Below are 14,719 nucleotides of genomic sequence, written 5' to 3'. Positions count from 1 at the left end.
ACCTCAACCCACCATGAAGCATGCTAGCAACTCAAGCCTGCAGGCAGCAGCTGGGAGATGCCTCTGTACCACTGCCATATGTAAGATTGTGGGAACCCACCATGTGGCTTAGCTCAGGTCCTGCTGGCAGTTGCCAGGAGACACATCTCTGGCTGTGCCCGGCATGAGAGACACAAGACCAGGAAGTCTCATTTGGCATAATTTTTGAGTGTTTAGAACACTTTTTAAGCTTTCTTATGTAGATGTAGGTGCCGGACATTTGGGTGCCATTTGTAGGCAGAGTTTCTCCGTGTCTTGGTAGCCACTCTCAAATAACCATTCAGTGGCTTATTATTAATTATACATGCTTGGCCAATAGTTCAGGCTGGTTCCTAGCAAACTCTTACATTTTAAATTAACCTATGTTTCTTATCTACCCTCTGCCACATGGCTGTGCTTTTCAACATGGCACGTTTATCTTGTTTCTCTTTGCATCTCTCAAGACTCTCCTTAGATCTTACCATCTGGGAATATAACTCATGAAAATGAGGATGCAGAGACAGAGCCACCAAAAATGTGCCAGAGTGGACATAGCAGCTTTTTCTGTAATATCTCAAAATTGGAAATAACCCAATCATTTATCAAAAACAGAGTAAGTACAATGTGATGCCTTCATTCAAAGAGATGTGCTGCATATGAATGAGAAAAATAAAAGACAGAAGCAAGATTTTGCACATTTTGTAGAATTTCAAAATGTATCAAAGATACACAGGGTCATAGGTTCAATACCCTGCACAGCAACAAAGCAAAACCAACAAAGAGATAAAAGTATCTACGTGGTATAAGTTGAGAATGATGTTTATTCATGAGGAAGATATTGACTGGATGAGAACAAGGGTGCTGGAGAAAAATATGCATCTTAATTTCACTGGTGTTCACATGGAATTCTCCATAGGTAGGTTGTGGAAATACATATTTAAGATCTACTTCCCTGAGAGGAACTTACCACTTAGAAAACAGCAACAGCAACACACAGCAACAATAAAAACAACCAACAGTGAAAGAAGTACAGCCAAGCTGACTATGAAACACCTGTGTTTTTTGATTCACCCTTCACAGGTACAAAACTCTTCTCAGTTTTGCCTCGAGCTCAAACCAGCAGCATTTAGCATAGCACTGAGTGTCATTTCTGGGTTATACTAGGAAAATCTCTGGTAGGATGGCCTCTATGCTTAGCAACTTTATGGCTATGATAATTCCCCCAGAAAACTTGCAAAGCACATACTAAACGAGACATGGACTTTAATGGCTTGAATTCCTGGTTTATGGAAGAGAACCAGAGTTAGATGCATCATGTATTTTGAGATGTCCTTGTTATGTTAACCTGTCTGGGTAGATGACTGGAGAAGTGATCCTGAATAACTTAATTTAGAGCCATCATTATAGTCATATCCAAAGTCGATTCCAAAGGGATCAAGAAATACACATAAATAAGGCCATAAAAATGGGTAAAACAGGTTAGTGGCTGATTAGTGAATGAACTCTTTTCCATAACATAAAAAAAATCAAAAGGAAAAAGTCTAATAAGTCTAAATATAAAAACTGAAATTTCCCCAGGTAAAACTTTATAAATAAAATTAAAACACAAACAACTGTGAGAGTAATATATGAACCAAAGATTAATCTTTACCAGCATTTTATCATGGCAATATTTACCTGTACAACAAAGCTGAAGTATGTAAAAACATTTGGAGAAAAACTAATTTGTATTATTATTAACTGATTATATGTTTTTCACATATATTCTTATGTCTTTATCATTCATGAATTCACTATTTCATGTATTTCCAGGTAAACTGTCAATATTAATGTGCTCATGTCCTGTTGTACAGGACTGTCTTCCCAGATGTGCCCCACTTACACAAGATTATCCCAGCTAGGCTTGCTGGCTGTTGATGTTCCTTCATGGAGGGATGTGTCAGAGGGAGTCATGGAACCCTCACTGAAGTATCTATACACCCCTCCTCTCCAGTTATATCTAATTTCATGTAGCCTCAGGGAGGGGGTAGAGTATATAGATGGGGAAGGTTCCATGCAGGAAGGTATTAGGATGTCATCATCCGTGCTGGGTGCAAACTTTCTGGTGTGGCTGCTGTACAGCTGTTTATGCTCCTGCCTGTAACCCCTTACCCATGACTCTTGTAAGTAATTCTAATAGACTCCTTGGTTCCCTGAATGAGCTCTGGTGGACTCATACCAGGATTTGCTATTGGGACTTTAGAAGGAGGGGGCAGTTTCAGAGACCTGAACAGTCTGGAGAAGAGGGTGAGTGTACTCCACATCCACTCCTAGGTTGAAGATGGAGCAGGCAAGAACTTGAATCTGACCCTCTGGTTCACAGGTCTGAGTCTGCTTTTGGTACCAATATTTGACATTTGCTTAATGATAACCATGCTTACTGGAGTGAGGTAGGAGCTTCCTATAACTTTGATTTGTAATTGCCCAATATTAAGAGCATTTTCTTGATGTATTTATTTATTATTTGTACTTCTTTTGAGAAGGGTCTGTTCAAGTCATTTGCCTGTTCATTAATTAGACGATTTGTTTGTTTGGTGTTTACATTTTGGTTATTTGTGTTTTTGATAACAATCCCTTGTCAGGTAAGTAGCTGGCAGAGCTGATTCTCCCGTGCCATAGGCTGTCTTTTTCACTCTGAGAATTACTCCCCAGGCGATGCAGAAGGGCTGGGGTTTGATGCCATCCCTTTGTCCACTCTTTTTTTTTTTTTTTTTTTTTTTTTGAGACAGGGTTTCTCTGTGTAGCTTTGCGCCTTTCCTGGAACTAGCTTTGGAGACCAGGCTGGCCTCAAACTCACAGAGATCCGCCTGCCTCTGCCTCCCGAGTGCTGGGATTAAAGGCGTGTGCCACCACCGCCCGGCCCCTTTGTCCATTCTTGCTGTTATGTCTTGACCTACCATACTCCTATTCTGAAGTCCTTGCCTATGCCTACACTTTAGAGTAATTTTTTCTAACACTTTCAGAGTTTCAGGTCTTACATTAAGGTCTTTGATCCAATTTGAGTTGTTTTTACCCAGGTTGTATTGGAGATCCAGCTTCCTCCTCCTTTTCCTCCTCCTTCTCCTTCTTTATTATTATTATTATTATTATTATTATTATTATTATTATTATGTTTTGATTTTTGAGACAGGGTTTCTCTGTGTAGCTCTGGCATCCTGGAACTTGCTTTGTAGAGCCAGCCTTGAACTCAGAGATCTGCCTGCTTTTGCCTCCCAAGTGCTGGTATTAAAGGCATGTGCCACTATGCCCAGTGTGGTAGTTTGAATGTAACTGGCCCCTATAATCTCATAGGGAATGACATTATTAGGAGGTGTGGCTTTGTTGGAGTGGGTATGGCCTTGTTGGAGGAAGTGTGTCACTGTAGGGGCGGGTTTTGAGGTTTCCTATGCTCAGGATACCACCCGGTGTCTCAGTTGACTTCCTGTTACTTACAAGATGTAGGGCTCTCAGCTACTCCTCCAGCACCATGTCTGCCTGCCATGCCACCATGCTCCCCACCATGATGATAATGGACTGATCCTCTGAGTCTGTAAACTGCCACCTGTAACACGAATCTTAAAGGGTCTTATTAAATAAAAAACTTGGAGCCAGAAATTGGGGTTAAAGCCTGCGAGATCAGAGGAATAGGAAAAGCCACAGCTAACCTCACCTCACCAACTCTGAAGCCTCCAAAGGTCTCTACTTCCTGTATACCCACGCCTATATGCCTTTCTGTTCTGCTATCACATTTGCTCTCTTTATCCAGCTACATCACTTCCTCTTCTTGCCCAGCTCTGTCACTTCCTGTCTGTCTGTACAGACCTACAGACCTCCATGGTTAACTAGTGTTGGAATCTAAGGTGTGTGCCACCATGCCTGGCTCTGTTCCCAGTGTGGCCTTGAACTCACAGAGATCCAGACAGATCCCTGCCTCTGAAGTGATAGGATTAAAGGTGTATGCTACCATTGCCTGAATTCTGTGTCTAATATAATGGCTGGCTTTTTCCTCTGATCCTCAGATAAATTTTATTGGGAGACACAGATAAAATATCACCATAGCCACCTCAATTAAATGTTTTCCTTTATAGGAGTGGCTGTGGTCATGGTGTCCCTTCATAGCAGTAGAAACCCTGAGACATCCAGCGTGGCTTCATTCTCTCACTCTCGGAACACTCAGGTTTCCCAGAACAAATTAGTGCAAATAAGAGAAATGAGGGAAAATCAGTACCGAGAACAACTGTAAAACCAAACCAAGTCAAACAACAAAGAAAACATCAAAACGGAAAATAATGTGACTCCAGCCAATATGTCTTCCTGGCTCAGTATGGATTCCCCCAGCTCCCCAGGGATGTTCACAGTAACTTATTCTTCAGGTGGGATGGCCACAGCTATCCTCTGGCATGCAAAGAAGGTAGATAGTGATGCGCTGGGCTGTTGGCCCTGTGTGTTCAGTCTGTCTCCTCAGCTGGATTGAATTCCTAGGCTTTTCCATCCAGCTGAGGAGAACCCTCTCCAGCCCACATCTGGAGATGTCCCCTTGTCGCCACCTCCCCTGTTGGCTTCCCTTTTAGAAGCTGCTACTGGGTAAAACAATCTAGACTTGTTTTCTAATGAGAAGACGTATTCATCCCGAGTTTCCACCTTTTACCCGAGTTCAGACTGTCCCTCCACTGCAGATTAACACCCGCGGGCCTCCCTGCCATGAGCAGCTCATGGTCGACACTCTCCCACAAAATCTATTCAGTTCTGTGGGTTTGAGTTTATGTCCCCTTCCTCCTCTTGTGTCTCCAGTGCTTCTTGACAAGGAGTATGGTATGGGTTTTAGAGATGTAAAAGTGCCAGGCCTTCTACTGGCTAAGCAGGAGGACGGTATCTAAAATCTTCTCTCAGCGTGTCCTCCATCCTGCTGCAGTCGGGGAGGGAGTGGGGAAGCATCCGGGTGCTGTCTGTCTCTAGGATCTGCCCGCTGCCTGTCATGACTCAGGTTCCACACATGAGACCATTTCTTCAAAGTGCTGGCTGAGATGTCGGTGGTTTGTGAACTGAAGTTACCGTAGGAGAGGAGGCCTGCACCCACACATTAAATATTCTGGAAGACCTATTGACAGACGTTCGATGATTTAGAATGTTGGAATGCTGCAGGTCCAGAGTCAAATTCTCTTGGGCCATTTTAGCCGCCCCCCCCCCCCTCGCAAGTGTGAGGAGGAAATGAAGTCCTGACTAAACATGTACTGCCGACATCGTACTGGCCACGACAAGAACCCCAATGTCGCCACCGGGCGGTGGTGGTGCACATTTTTAATCCCAGCCCTGGGGAGGCAGAGCCAGGTGGATCTCTGTGAGTTTGAGGCCAGCCTGGTCTACAGAGCGAGTTCAGGACAGGCTCCAAAGCTACACAGAGAAACTGTCTAAAAAAAAAAAAAAAAAAAAAAAAAAAAAAAAAAAAAAAAAAAAACCCAAAACAAAACCAATGTCTCAGGCCCAGGGGAATGGCTAAGCCTTTCCTGGGTGAGGTCCAGAGTGATAGAAAAACTTTCCTTAGGTCTGAGTATGAATGTTGACAGTGTGTGCTGAAAATGTCTACCATAGCTTTCTCACTGTGGATGTTTATAGCCTGAAGACTGCTGCCCAATAGAAACTGCTCCTACCAAGACTAGCTAACCCTACCTCCTTGTTCTGCATATAACAAACAAGCTGAGCTTCCAGGTACTGAGGCTTCTCATCCGATCCCAGCTTTTCTATCTGTGTGTCCGTATATCTGTGTTTGTCCCTTCTCCATCCCCTGGCTGACCTAGTTAGATCAGACCCTGAAGCTGTGCAGAGCACAACGCCTAGATGTTATTTATTGCCTGTCTCCGCGTGTGAGACCTACCATCCTGTGACTGTGGTAAATCCTACTGGAAGGTACAGACGGCTAGCTTCCACTCCTAAAATCTTAGCGTCTGGGACCTTGTAACAGAGGTTTTCATGGCTCACTGTTTACCTGATGCAGCCCTCCAGTGCTTTTGCAAAGTGGCTTGCTGATAAGCTTTCTCTGTTCTTTTACTGCAAACCCTTCATGAAACTGTTACTACATTCAGACATGAGGCTTGGGATAACCTAAATCTGTATCTCTGGTCCACAGACACTCACATTTGTTTCTGGAATAAACTGTCTCTCATTCCCACTAAGGTGAGAGCCATGATCTGTTTTGGTTTGATTTTGCACTGTCGGTGGAGCGTCTCACAGCTTTCCATTTGTTTTCTGGAGCCTGGCCAGGCAGCAGGGCTCTACTCCATGCTCTAACTGATGTTCGGCTGTTTCCTTTATAAACTCAAGCCCAATCTGTCTGGCTTTCCCTGGTGTCTGACTGTACCCTGTTCATTGTCTCTCCCTCCCTACCCCCCACTTCCTTTGCAGGAACGTCACCTTGCCCTGGAGCTGCTCATCAGATGCTCTACTGCAGACTCCAGAAACGCAGCAGAGTTTGGGGGAAACGGGTGGGTGGCTCCATTACCTCTTCAGCTCATGGTAGTCTTCTTTCACATGGGTATTTATTTCGCAGTTGAGAATCTGTGTTTCCAACTGGAAAATGATGCCTTTTAAGGAGCATTTCACAGTGTCTGGAGAAGTTTTTTGTTTGTCACAAGTACAGGACGTGCCCTATCTGAAGCAGAGGACCTGGATGCAAAGGACACCCTCCTCCCCACAAAGCAGTGAGCTACTATCTCTCACACTCAAGGCATCCACAGTGCTAAGGACCCTGGGGGGTGTGGTTCAGTTGGTAGAGTGCTTGCTTGCTTAGCACCACAGGGAGCTGGGTTTCATCCTCAGCACTGGAAACAATGCCATAAGCAATTAGGAGGCAGAGGCAGCTGGAGAATCAGATCAAGCTCATTCTTGGCTATACAAACTGGAGGCCAGCCTGGAATGCATGAGAGCCTGCGCCATAAATAAATAGTGAAAAAAAAATACTAAGGTTGGTTGAGATGTTTTAGAAAAATACTAGATAGTACAAATAAAACAAAACAAAAACAAAAAGTCTTGTCTCCCTCCTGCCTCTTATTCTGAGACAGGATCTTTCTATTAGTCCAACCTGAGAATCTGAGATGACATCTAGAATGCTTAATGGCAGTTTGAATATTGATCCTTTTAAGGTTTTTGAAAGATGTCTATGGCTGATTCTTATATCCATATCTTTTTGTTCAAACAAAATTTGCCTTTTTCTAAAGATAGTCCTCCAGTTTTCCCTGTGGTGTTTTCTTACTAGAAATGTTTCTTAGATATCAGCTTCCTCCATGCTTTTAAGTAGCAATATATAGACAGGATACATACTTTGGACAGTTTGCATTCTAAGTACTTTTCATGTATTAATTTATACCTTATGAAATATTAGTTTCATTTTATAACTAAGGTTATAAAGAGGTAAAAGCTCATGCATGGTCATCGGACCAGTTTTCTAGCTGGGACATAATCCTAAAGAGGTTCCCATCTCTTCTCAGGTGGTGCTAGCCAAATCAGCCCTCAGAGGTCTATCCTGCACTACCCTCATCAGTTCTGAGAAGTCTATCCTGTACTATCCACATCAGCCCTGAGAGATCTACCCTATACTGCTCTTGATTTCTATCCTGCACTACCCACATCAGCCTTGAAAAGTCTGACCTAAGTTTGTGTCTTTCTTTGCTCCTGAAAATAATTATTGCAGTATGCACCAGACTGCAGAGAGTTAACCTCTGAATAACCCAGCCAAATCTACTGCTGCCTTGAGAAAGCACCTGGCCATGAGTTAGCCATTTGCTTTATGCCCTTCATGTAAGGGTCAGCTTTTCTGCACAAAAAAGTCCTTTTAAAGCTTCATTTAATGTGAAGAAAAAAACCCACTTTCCAATCTTAAAATGTGTACACAAATGAGGGCAGGACATTGAGATTAAGTTTTACCACTTACTCTAGTATAGTCTCTTGTACTTGAATTTACCCAATTATTTGTTCTTTGAGAATTTCAAATAAGACATGTTCTCGGCCGGGCGGTGGTGGCGCACGCCTTTAATCCCAGCACTCGGGAGGCAGAGCCAGAAGGATCTCTGTGAGTTCGAGGCCAGCCTGGGCTACCAAGTGAGTTACAGGAAAGGCACAAAGCTACACAGAGAAACCCTGTCTTGAAAAACCAAAAAAAAAAAAAAAAAAAAAAAAAAGACATGTTCTCATCATATCCACCCTCCACATGTCTCCTTCCAATTTCTCCAGAATTTACCCAAACGACTGTCACTGAGTGTCTGGGGACCATAGAATAGGGTGGGAGATACCTTTTAAAATGTATATAATATAAGCTCCAGGAAGTCCTCACCAACCCCACAGCGATAGACCTAACCTGTGTATAGTAACCTCTTCATATAAAATTACATTGCAAAACAGATTTATTTTCATCCATGAGGACCAGGAAGATAAAAAGGAAAGCATTCTTCAGGCAAGTGGAAATGACAGACTTTAAATTACTGACTGTAGGACCGGCAATAAAAAGTTGCTCCGATTTGCTTCCACTCAGTTATCTTCTTGGCAGTTTCCATGTCAGGGGGCGGGGACAGGCGTGTTTCCTCTTCCTCCTCCTCCTCTTCTTCCTCCTACATCTGAGCCTGCTCATTATCTCCCATCTCCTGCTCATCACCTCCCATCTCCTGCTCATCACCTCCCATCTCCTGCTCATCACCTCCCATCTCCTGCTCATCACCTCCCATCTCCTGCTCATCATCACCTCCCATCTCCTGCTCATCATCACCTCCCATCTCCTGCTCATCATCACCTCCCATCTCCTGCTCATCATCACCTCCCATCTCCTGCTCATCATCACCTCCCATCTCCTGCTCATCATCACCTCCCATCTCCTGCTCATCATCACCTCCCATCTCCTGCTCATCATCACCTCCCATCTCCTGCTCATCATCACCTCCCATCTCCTGCTCATCATCACCTCCCATCTCCTGCTCATCATCACCTCCCATCTCCTGCTCATCATCACCTCCCATCTCCTGCTCATCATCACCTCCCATCTCCTGCTCATCATCACCTCCCATCTCCTGCTCATCATCACCTCCCATCTCCTGCTCATCATCACCTCCCATCTCCTGCTCATCATCACCTCCCATCTCCTGCTCATCATCACCTCCCATCTCCTGCTCATCATCACCTCCCATCTCCTGCTCATCATCACCTCCCATCTCCTGCTCATCATCACCTCCCATCTCCTGCTCATCATCACCTCCCATCTCCTGCTCATCATCACCTCCCTTCTCCTGCTCATCACCTCCCTTCTCCTGCTCATCACCTCCCTTCTCCTGCTCATCACCTCCCTTCTCCTGCTCATCACCTCCCTTCTCCTGCTCATCACCTCCCTTCTCCTGCTCATCACCTCCCTTCTCCTGCTCCTCTTCTCGCTTCTCCTGCTCCTCTTCTCGCTTCTCCTGCTCTTCTTCTCGCTTCTCCTGCTCTTCCTCTCGCTTCTCTTGCTCTTCTTCTCGCTTCTCCTGCTCTTCTTCTCGCTTCTCTTGCTCTTCTCGCTTCTCCTGCTCTTCTCGCTTCTCCTTCTCTTCTTGCTTCTTCTGTTCAGCAATTCCATTTGTCAAATATTCTTCACTCTTTGTCTGTTTAGATATTAACAATCTCACAAATTTTGATGTCTACATAAATAAATAGAAAAGGACTCTCATTAAAGACCATATCTACATTGAGAGGCAGTTGACCCAAATCTTAGCCCAGGAACCAGCAGTGCCCAGACCATAGCAGAAACATATTCTCAAGCTCTATCAGACCCACTAAACCAATACTTGCATCTTTAAAGGGACCAGGAGATTCATATGCATATTGGAGGTCCCAAAGAACAGATCAAAGACATTAAAAACCTCTAGGTAGACACAAGCCCCCACTTGGAATGAGTGATGGAAAATATCAAATGTGTAGATCACTTTAAGGATCAAGACTCTATTATTGTCAAGCTTTTCAATCATGTTTACTTGCATCTCATGGAGATTGACTGGATACCCAGAACCCATTTTCAAAGACTTAGTGCTCGGACACAAGGCTCAGCTATTTACACCTCCTTAGAACCCCTTGGTTGAGTGCATTGTCTAACTGAGGTGGAGAACTTTCGTGCTACAACATTTTCTTCCTTTTGACTTCTTGAGATGCTATGGGCTTAGTGACAGAGAAGGCTCACTTTGAGCCAGATTGTTCACCAACTGTTAGGAAGGGATCCCAGAGAGTATCAGAACCAGTTTGCTGCTTACATCGGTATCTCCAATATTAAAGGCTGTGGCATACAGACTTCGCAGGACCTCAGTTAATTCTTTTTCCATACATAGAACAGTCATTAAACAGTCAATACATCTCTGGTGGCCTAGTTCAGGTCTCTGTTGGAAATGAACAGGTAATCAATTTCCTATGTCAAGGTAATTTCTATGTATGATGAGGACTAGGTTTACGAGTGAGAAGGCTTTCAAACTTTGTATAGCATAGTGGAGTCAGCTGAAAGTCTGAACGACTGACACCTGGTCTACCTGCAGTCATCTTGATTAATTGATATGGACCTCAGGACTGTAAAAAGATCCTTGGCAAATTCAGTTGCTGCATACCAAGGGTACTAAAGGCAAAGAATACAGGTTAATAATTACTCCATTGGCTTTGAAATTCTATAATGGTTTGATTTTGTTATGTACTTCCTTAATAAAAAAATGCATCTAAAATAACATTATACCTGAATTTTCTGTAAACTGAAAAAGGATGCTAACCTCTCCAGGGAGAGCTCATGAGAGCCCTGCCTCTAAGCTCTTTCAGAGCATTAAAACCATCTGAGGAGTTTGTTAAGACACAGCTTCTTGGCCCCACTCACAATCAGATTCCTTGGGCCAGGGTCATGAATTTGCATATCTCACCATCCTCATATGGGGCTGAGGCTGGTGATGCAGAGAGCTGTGTGGCTGACTCATTGAGAAAAGCTAGACAGATTTGTTGTGGCCAAGTTTTAGCCCTGAAGATATTGACTTATGTTCAGTTACTAAGAACATGAATAAATGCCAGGCAGTGGTCATGCACACCTTTAATCCCAGCACTCTAGGAGGCAGAGGCTGGTGTATCTCTGTGAGTTCAAGGCTAGCCTGGTCTACAAAGTGAGTTCCAGAACAGCCAGGGCTGTTACACAGAGAAACCCTGTCTCGAAAAACCAAAAAAGAACATGAATAAAGGGGGCTGGAGAGCTGACTCAGTGCTTAACAGCACTGGTTGCTCTTCCAGAGGACCTGGGTTCAATTCCCAGCACCCATGTGGCAGCTAACACATGTCTGTTACTCCAGTTCCAGGGAATCTGACACCCTCACATCAATGTACATAAAATAAAATTAAATAAATTAAAAAAGAGAAATGTTAAAAAATGAATAAACTAACTAGTAAGCTTAAGTAGCAAGCAGTTGTATTTTGGATCTAGTAAAAATCCCCCCAAAAAATTATCATAATAGAATTAGTCACCTGAATATCCGGAAGGCAGACTTTATTACCTCTTTTTATGATGTATCTCATGGATTCTTTTGCATGATACCATTTCACTGCAGCCTGGTCCTGAATGTATGCTCCAACACCGGCCACTGCCACATCATCCATATAATAACAACTCTAGGATTGAGGTGAGAATTTGGGGGAAGAGATGGAGATAGGAGATGTTAAATTTTCAGGTAGGAACCTCATGAAAATAGTTGACTATCTCAGTGGTCATCTAGAAAAGGTCTTTGATTGCTCCTAGGTGGCTGGTTTGTCCTTTGAATTTCAGAAGTTTCTGTTTTCCCAACTCAGGCTGCCCCAAAAAGCAGCCACCCAGACTAGTCCCTAATCTTTCTACAATGCAGCTTTTCTTTGGATCAGACATGTTAACACACACACTACCAGTTTCATCCATTAACTGTATAGGTCTCTGACATAAGCCTGGCACAGATTTACTAAAAAGTTAAGAGCAGATTTATCATACTAATCCAAACATTATTAACGGTGAGTATGAAATTGCATTTAGGTATAAAATTGTGTATTCCGCCACCATTGGTTATTGCCCAAATAATTTTGGGAACTCAACTGAAGAATTGTGTTTCTCCTTCTCATAGCCTGTAGTTTGCTATCACAGTTATAAATCAGCAGTCTCATTATTGGACCACGGTTTCACCTAATGTTAGACTGCAAGGTAAGAAGTTAGTAAATGTATCATCACCCAGATCAGAGCAAAGCCCTCCCTCAGAGTTGCCCAAGAGACCTACTAACCAAGAAATAATAAGCATCGCTGAGGTTCATCTGCAGGCAGGCGATTTTCTGTATAAAAGGTAAAGACTCTTCAGGAATGACCTCCTTTTTCGCCCCTTTTCTCTGTGCCATTTTAGCAATAGGAAATTTCAACTGTAAGATGTGTTTCCCACATCACTGGAGAGCCTCTTAAATGCTAAAAGGTGTGGTCACAGCCCACTCCTTGCAATGAGATGAAATCATGACCACCTGAGGCGGCAGCTGCTCATCCACCAGCAAAGATACTGTGTCTAGGGTGGGGGTTAAAGAAATCAAGTTGTGAGTCCCGGGACCAACGCCATGCTGCTTTCGGCCGTCTTTTGTGCCAAGAGCAAGTCAAAGACCATTCTGGTGAGGCTGGTGAGCCAAGCTGGGACAGGTTTCTGGTTCAACCACAAGAGAAGCCGACTCCGAGAAAAGCTGACTCTTCTGCATTATGATCCAATCGTGAACAAAAAAAGTTCTCTTCATGGAACAGAAAAAAATAAGCTCCCTCTAAGCAATGGATTGAGAGTGAATTTGACTCATAAATGGGAAGATGGAGGTGAGGCCCTGGCTCAGAGACCTGCATTGTGTACTGACGAAGAGGAACCGCCATCACGGCCGCTGGTGAGGTGAAGGTCACTGTGAAGGAACAGTGCCGTGAAAGAGTTCTTCACAGAGACCAGATAGTTCTCTCTCTGTAGTTTTTATAGGCAGTAATAAAAAAAAAAGTCAAAACAGCCAAAAAAAAAAAAAAAAAAAAAAAAAGAAATCAAGTTGAACAGAGAAAAATGGATCAGAAGAGGATGTGGGGATTTGTCTTCTAATTCTCTCAATGGTCAGTCTCTCTTTTCATTTTCTGTTTTAAAATTATTATTGTTAATTAAATGTATTCATTTATTTTACATCCAGACTGCAGTTTCCCCTTCCTCCTCTCTCCCATTCCCTCCTCTCATTCCCTCCCCCTCCTCCCACAATCCACTCCTCCTCTGTTTCTGTTCAGAAAGGGGCAGACCTCCCATGGGTGTCAACAAAGCCTGGCATATCAAGTTGAGGTAGGACTAACCTCCTCCCCTTGTATTAAGGCTGGGCAAGGCAACCCAGTATGAGGAATAAGTTCCTGGAAGCCAGTCAAAGCATTAGGGACAGGCTCTGCTTGCTAGAAGTCCCACAGGTAGGTCAAGCTACACACAACTGTTACACATATGTAGAGGGCCTAGGTCTGTCCCTTGCAGGCTCCCTAATTATTGGTCCAGACTCTGTGAGCTCCTATGAGCCCAGGTTAGATGTTTCTGTGGGTTCCCTTGTGATGACCTTGACATTACCACCCCACCCCCACCCCCACCCCCGCCACCGGCTCACACAATCCTTTTTCTCTCTCATTTTCTATTTGAGAAGGCAGGTATATTTCCTGAAGAGTAGTGTGAATTATCTTTAATGATATCATAGCATACTCAAATACATTGGATCTGAGAAGCATGTTGAGAACACGTATCTGTTTATAGGAAATACCACAACCCCTTCCCTCCTCCTCGTACATATTTGAGCTTACAATGGAATATGGTGGTGTTCTGAAATATCACAATCCTGTTAGCTAGAGGAGTTTTACAGATTTCATTGATAAACTGGCACTTTAAGTCAGCCTTGTAAACAGAAGGCAGACGGAGAATAGAAGAAAGGCCTTTTAATTGCAGCTGTACTAGGCACACCCAGCTGCAGCTACAAGATGAGGCTGTGATTTCCCTATCTCCCAACTGGCATCTTTTCGACTCCTTCTTCCTTCCTCTTTTTTTCCCAAAGGTCTCCTGGTGGCTCCGTATGGACCTATTTCACTGATCTTACGGCTGATAATGGGGTGCTTGGAGGTATGTTCTGAGTCACTGTTGATGAAAATGTGATGGACACGCAAATAAAGCTTAAACTTCTCCCTCTGGGAGACCTTAACTTTGAGCTAACCCCTGTCTGCTTGAAGTGAACGGAAATGACAACTGCCCAGGCAGGTGCTAGACTGTAATCCCAGCTATTCTGGAGGTGAGCAGCAAGAATCTCGATGTGTGAGACAGTTTTAAAGAAATAGCAATTGCCTCAAAGTCCATCCGCCTCCTGAGGGAGAACTCATGTTAAGGGAAGGAGCCAGACTTTCAAACGTGGGACAGAGTCAAACAAGGTGGTCTTAAAGAAGGAACGGTTACAAAAATGTCTTTTATCGATCGTTTTTGTTTCCTAACCCAACACTGCCTTTGTCTCCAATGGAGTCTGAGATTATTCCTAGAAAAGGAGAAGTGGTTTAAGACAGTGCCTCTCAAACCACAGCTTGCATAGGAATCATTTGGGACTTTTGTTCAAATGCAAAATTGTGGTTGGTGGAGCCTGAGGTGGTGCATTTCCAGCCTGCTGCCAGGTACTTCCCGTGCAG

The 14,719-nt window shown here is 43.7% G+C and overlaps 1 pseudogene; it reads left to right on the top strand.

Annotated features, from left to right (window-relative positions):
• The first annotated feature begins 12,608 nt into the window (after positions 1 to 12,608).
• Positions 12,609 to 12,835, top strand: LOC131922955 (large ribosomal subunit protein bL33m-like; annotated as a pseudogene).
• The last annotated feature ends 1,884 nt before the right edge of the window (positions 12,836 to 14,719 follow it).

The sequence above is a fragment of the Peromyscus eremicus genome, chromosome 12 (genome assembly GCF_949786415.1).
Source record: "Peromyscus eremicus chromosome 12, PerEre_H2_v1, whole genome shotgun sequence".
Lineage (NCBI taxonomy): Eukaryota > Metazoa > Chordata > Mammalia > Rodentia > Cricetidae > Peromyscus > Peromyscus eremicus.
This window is presented reverse-complemented; position numbering and strand designations above follow the sequence as displayed.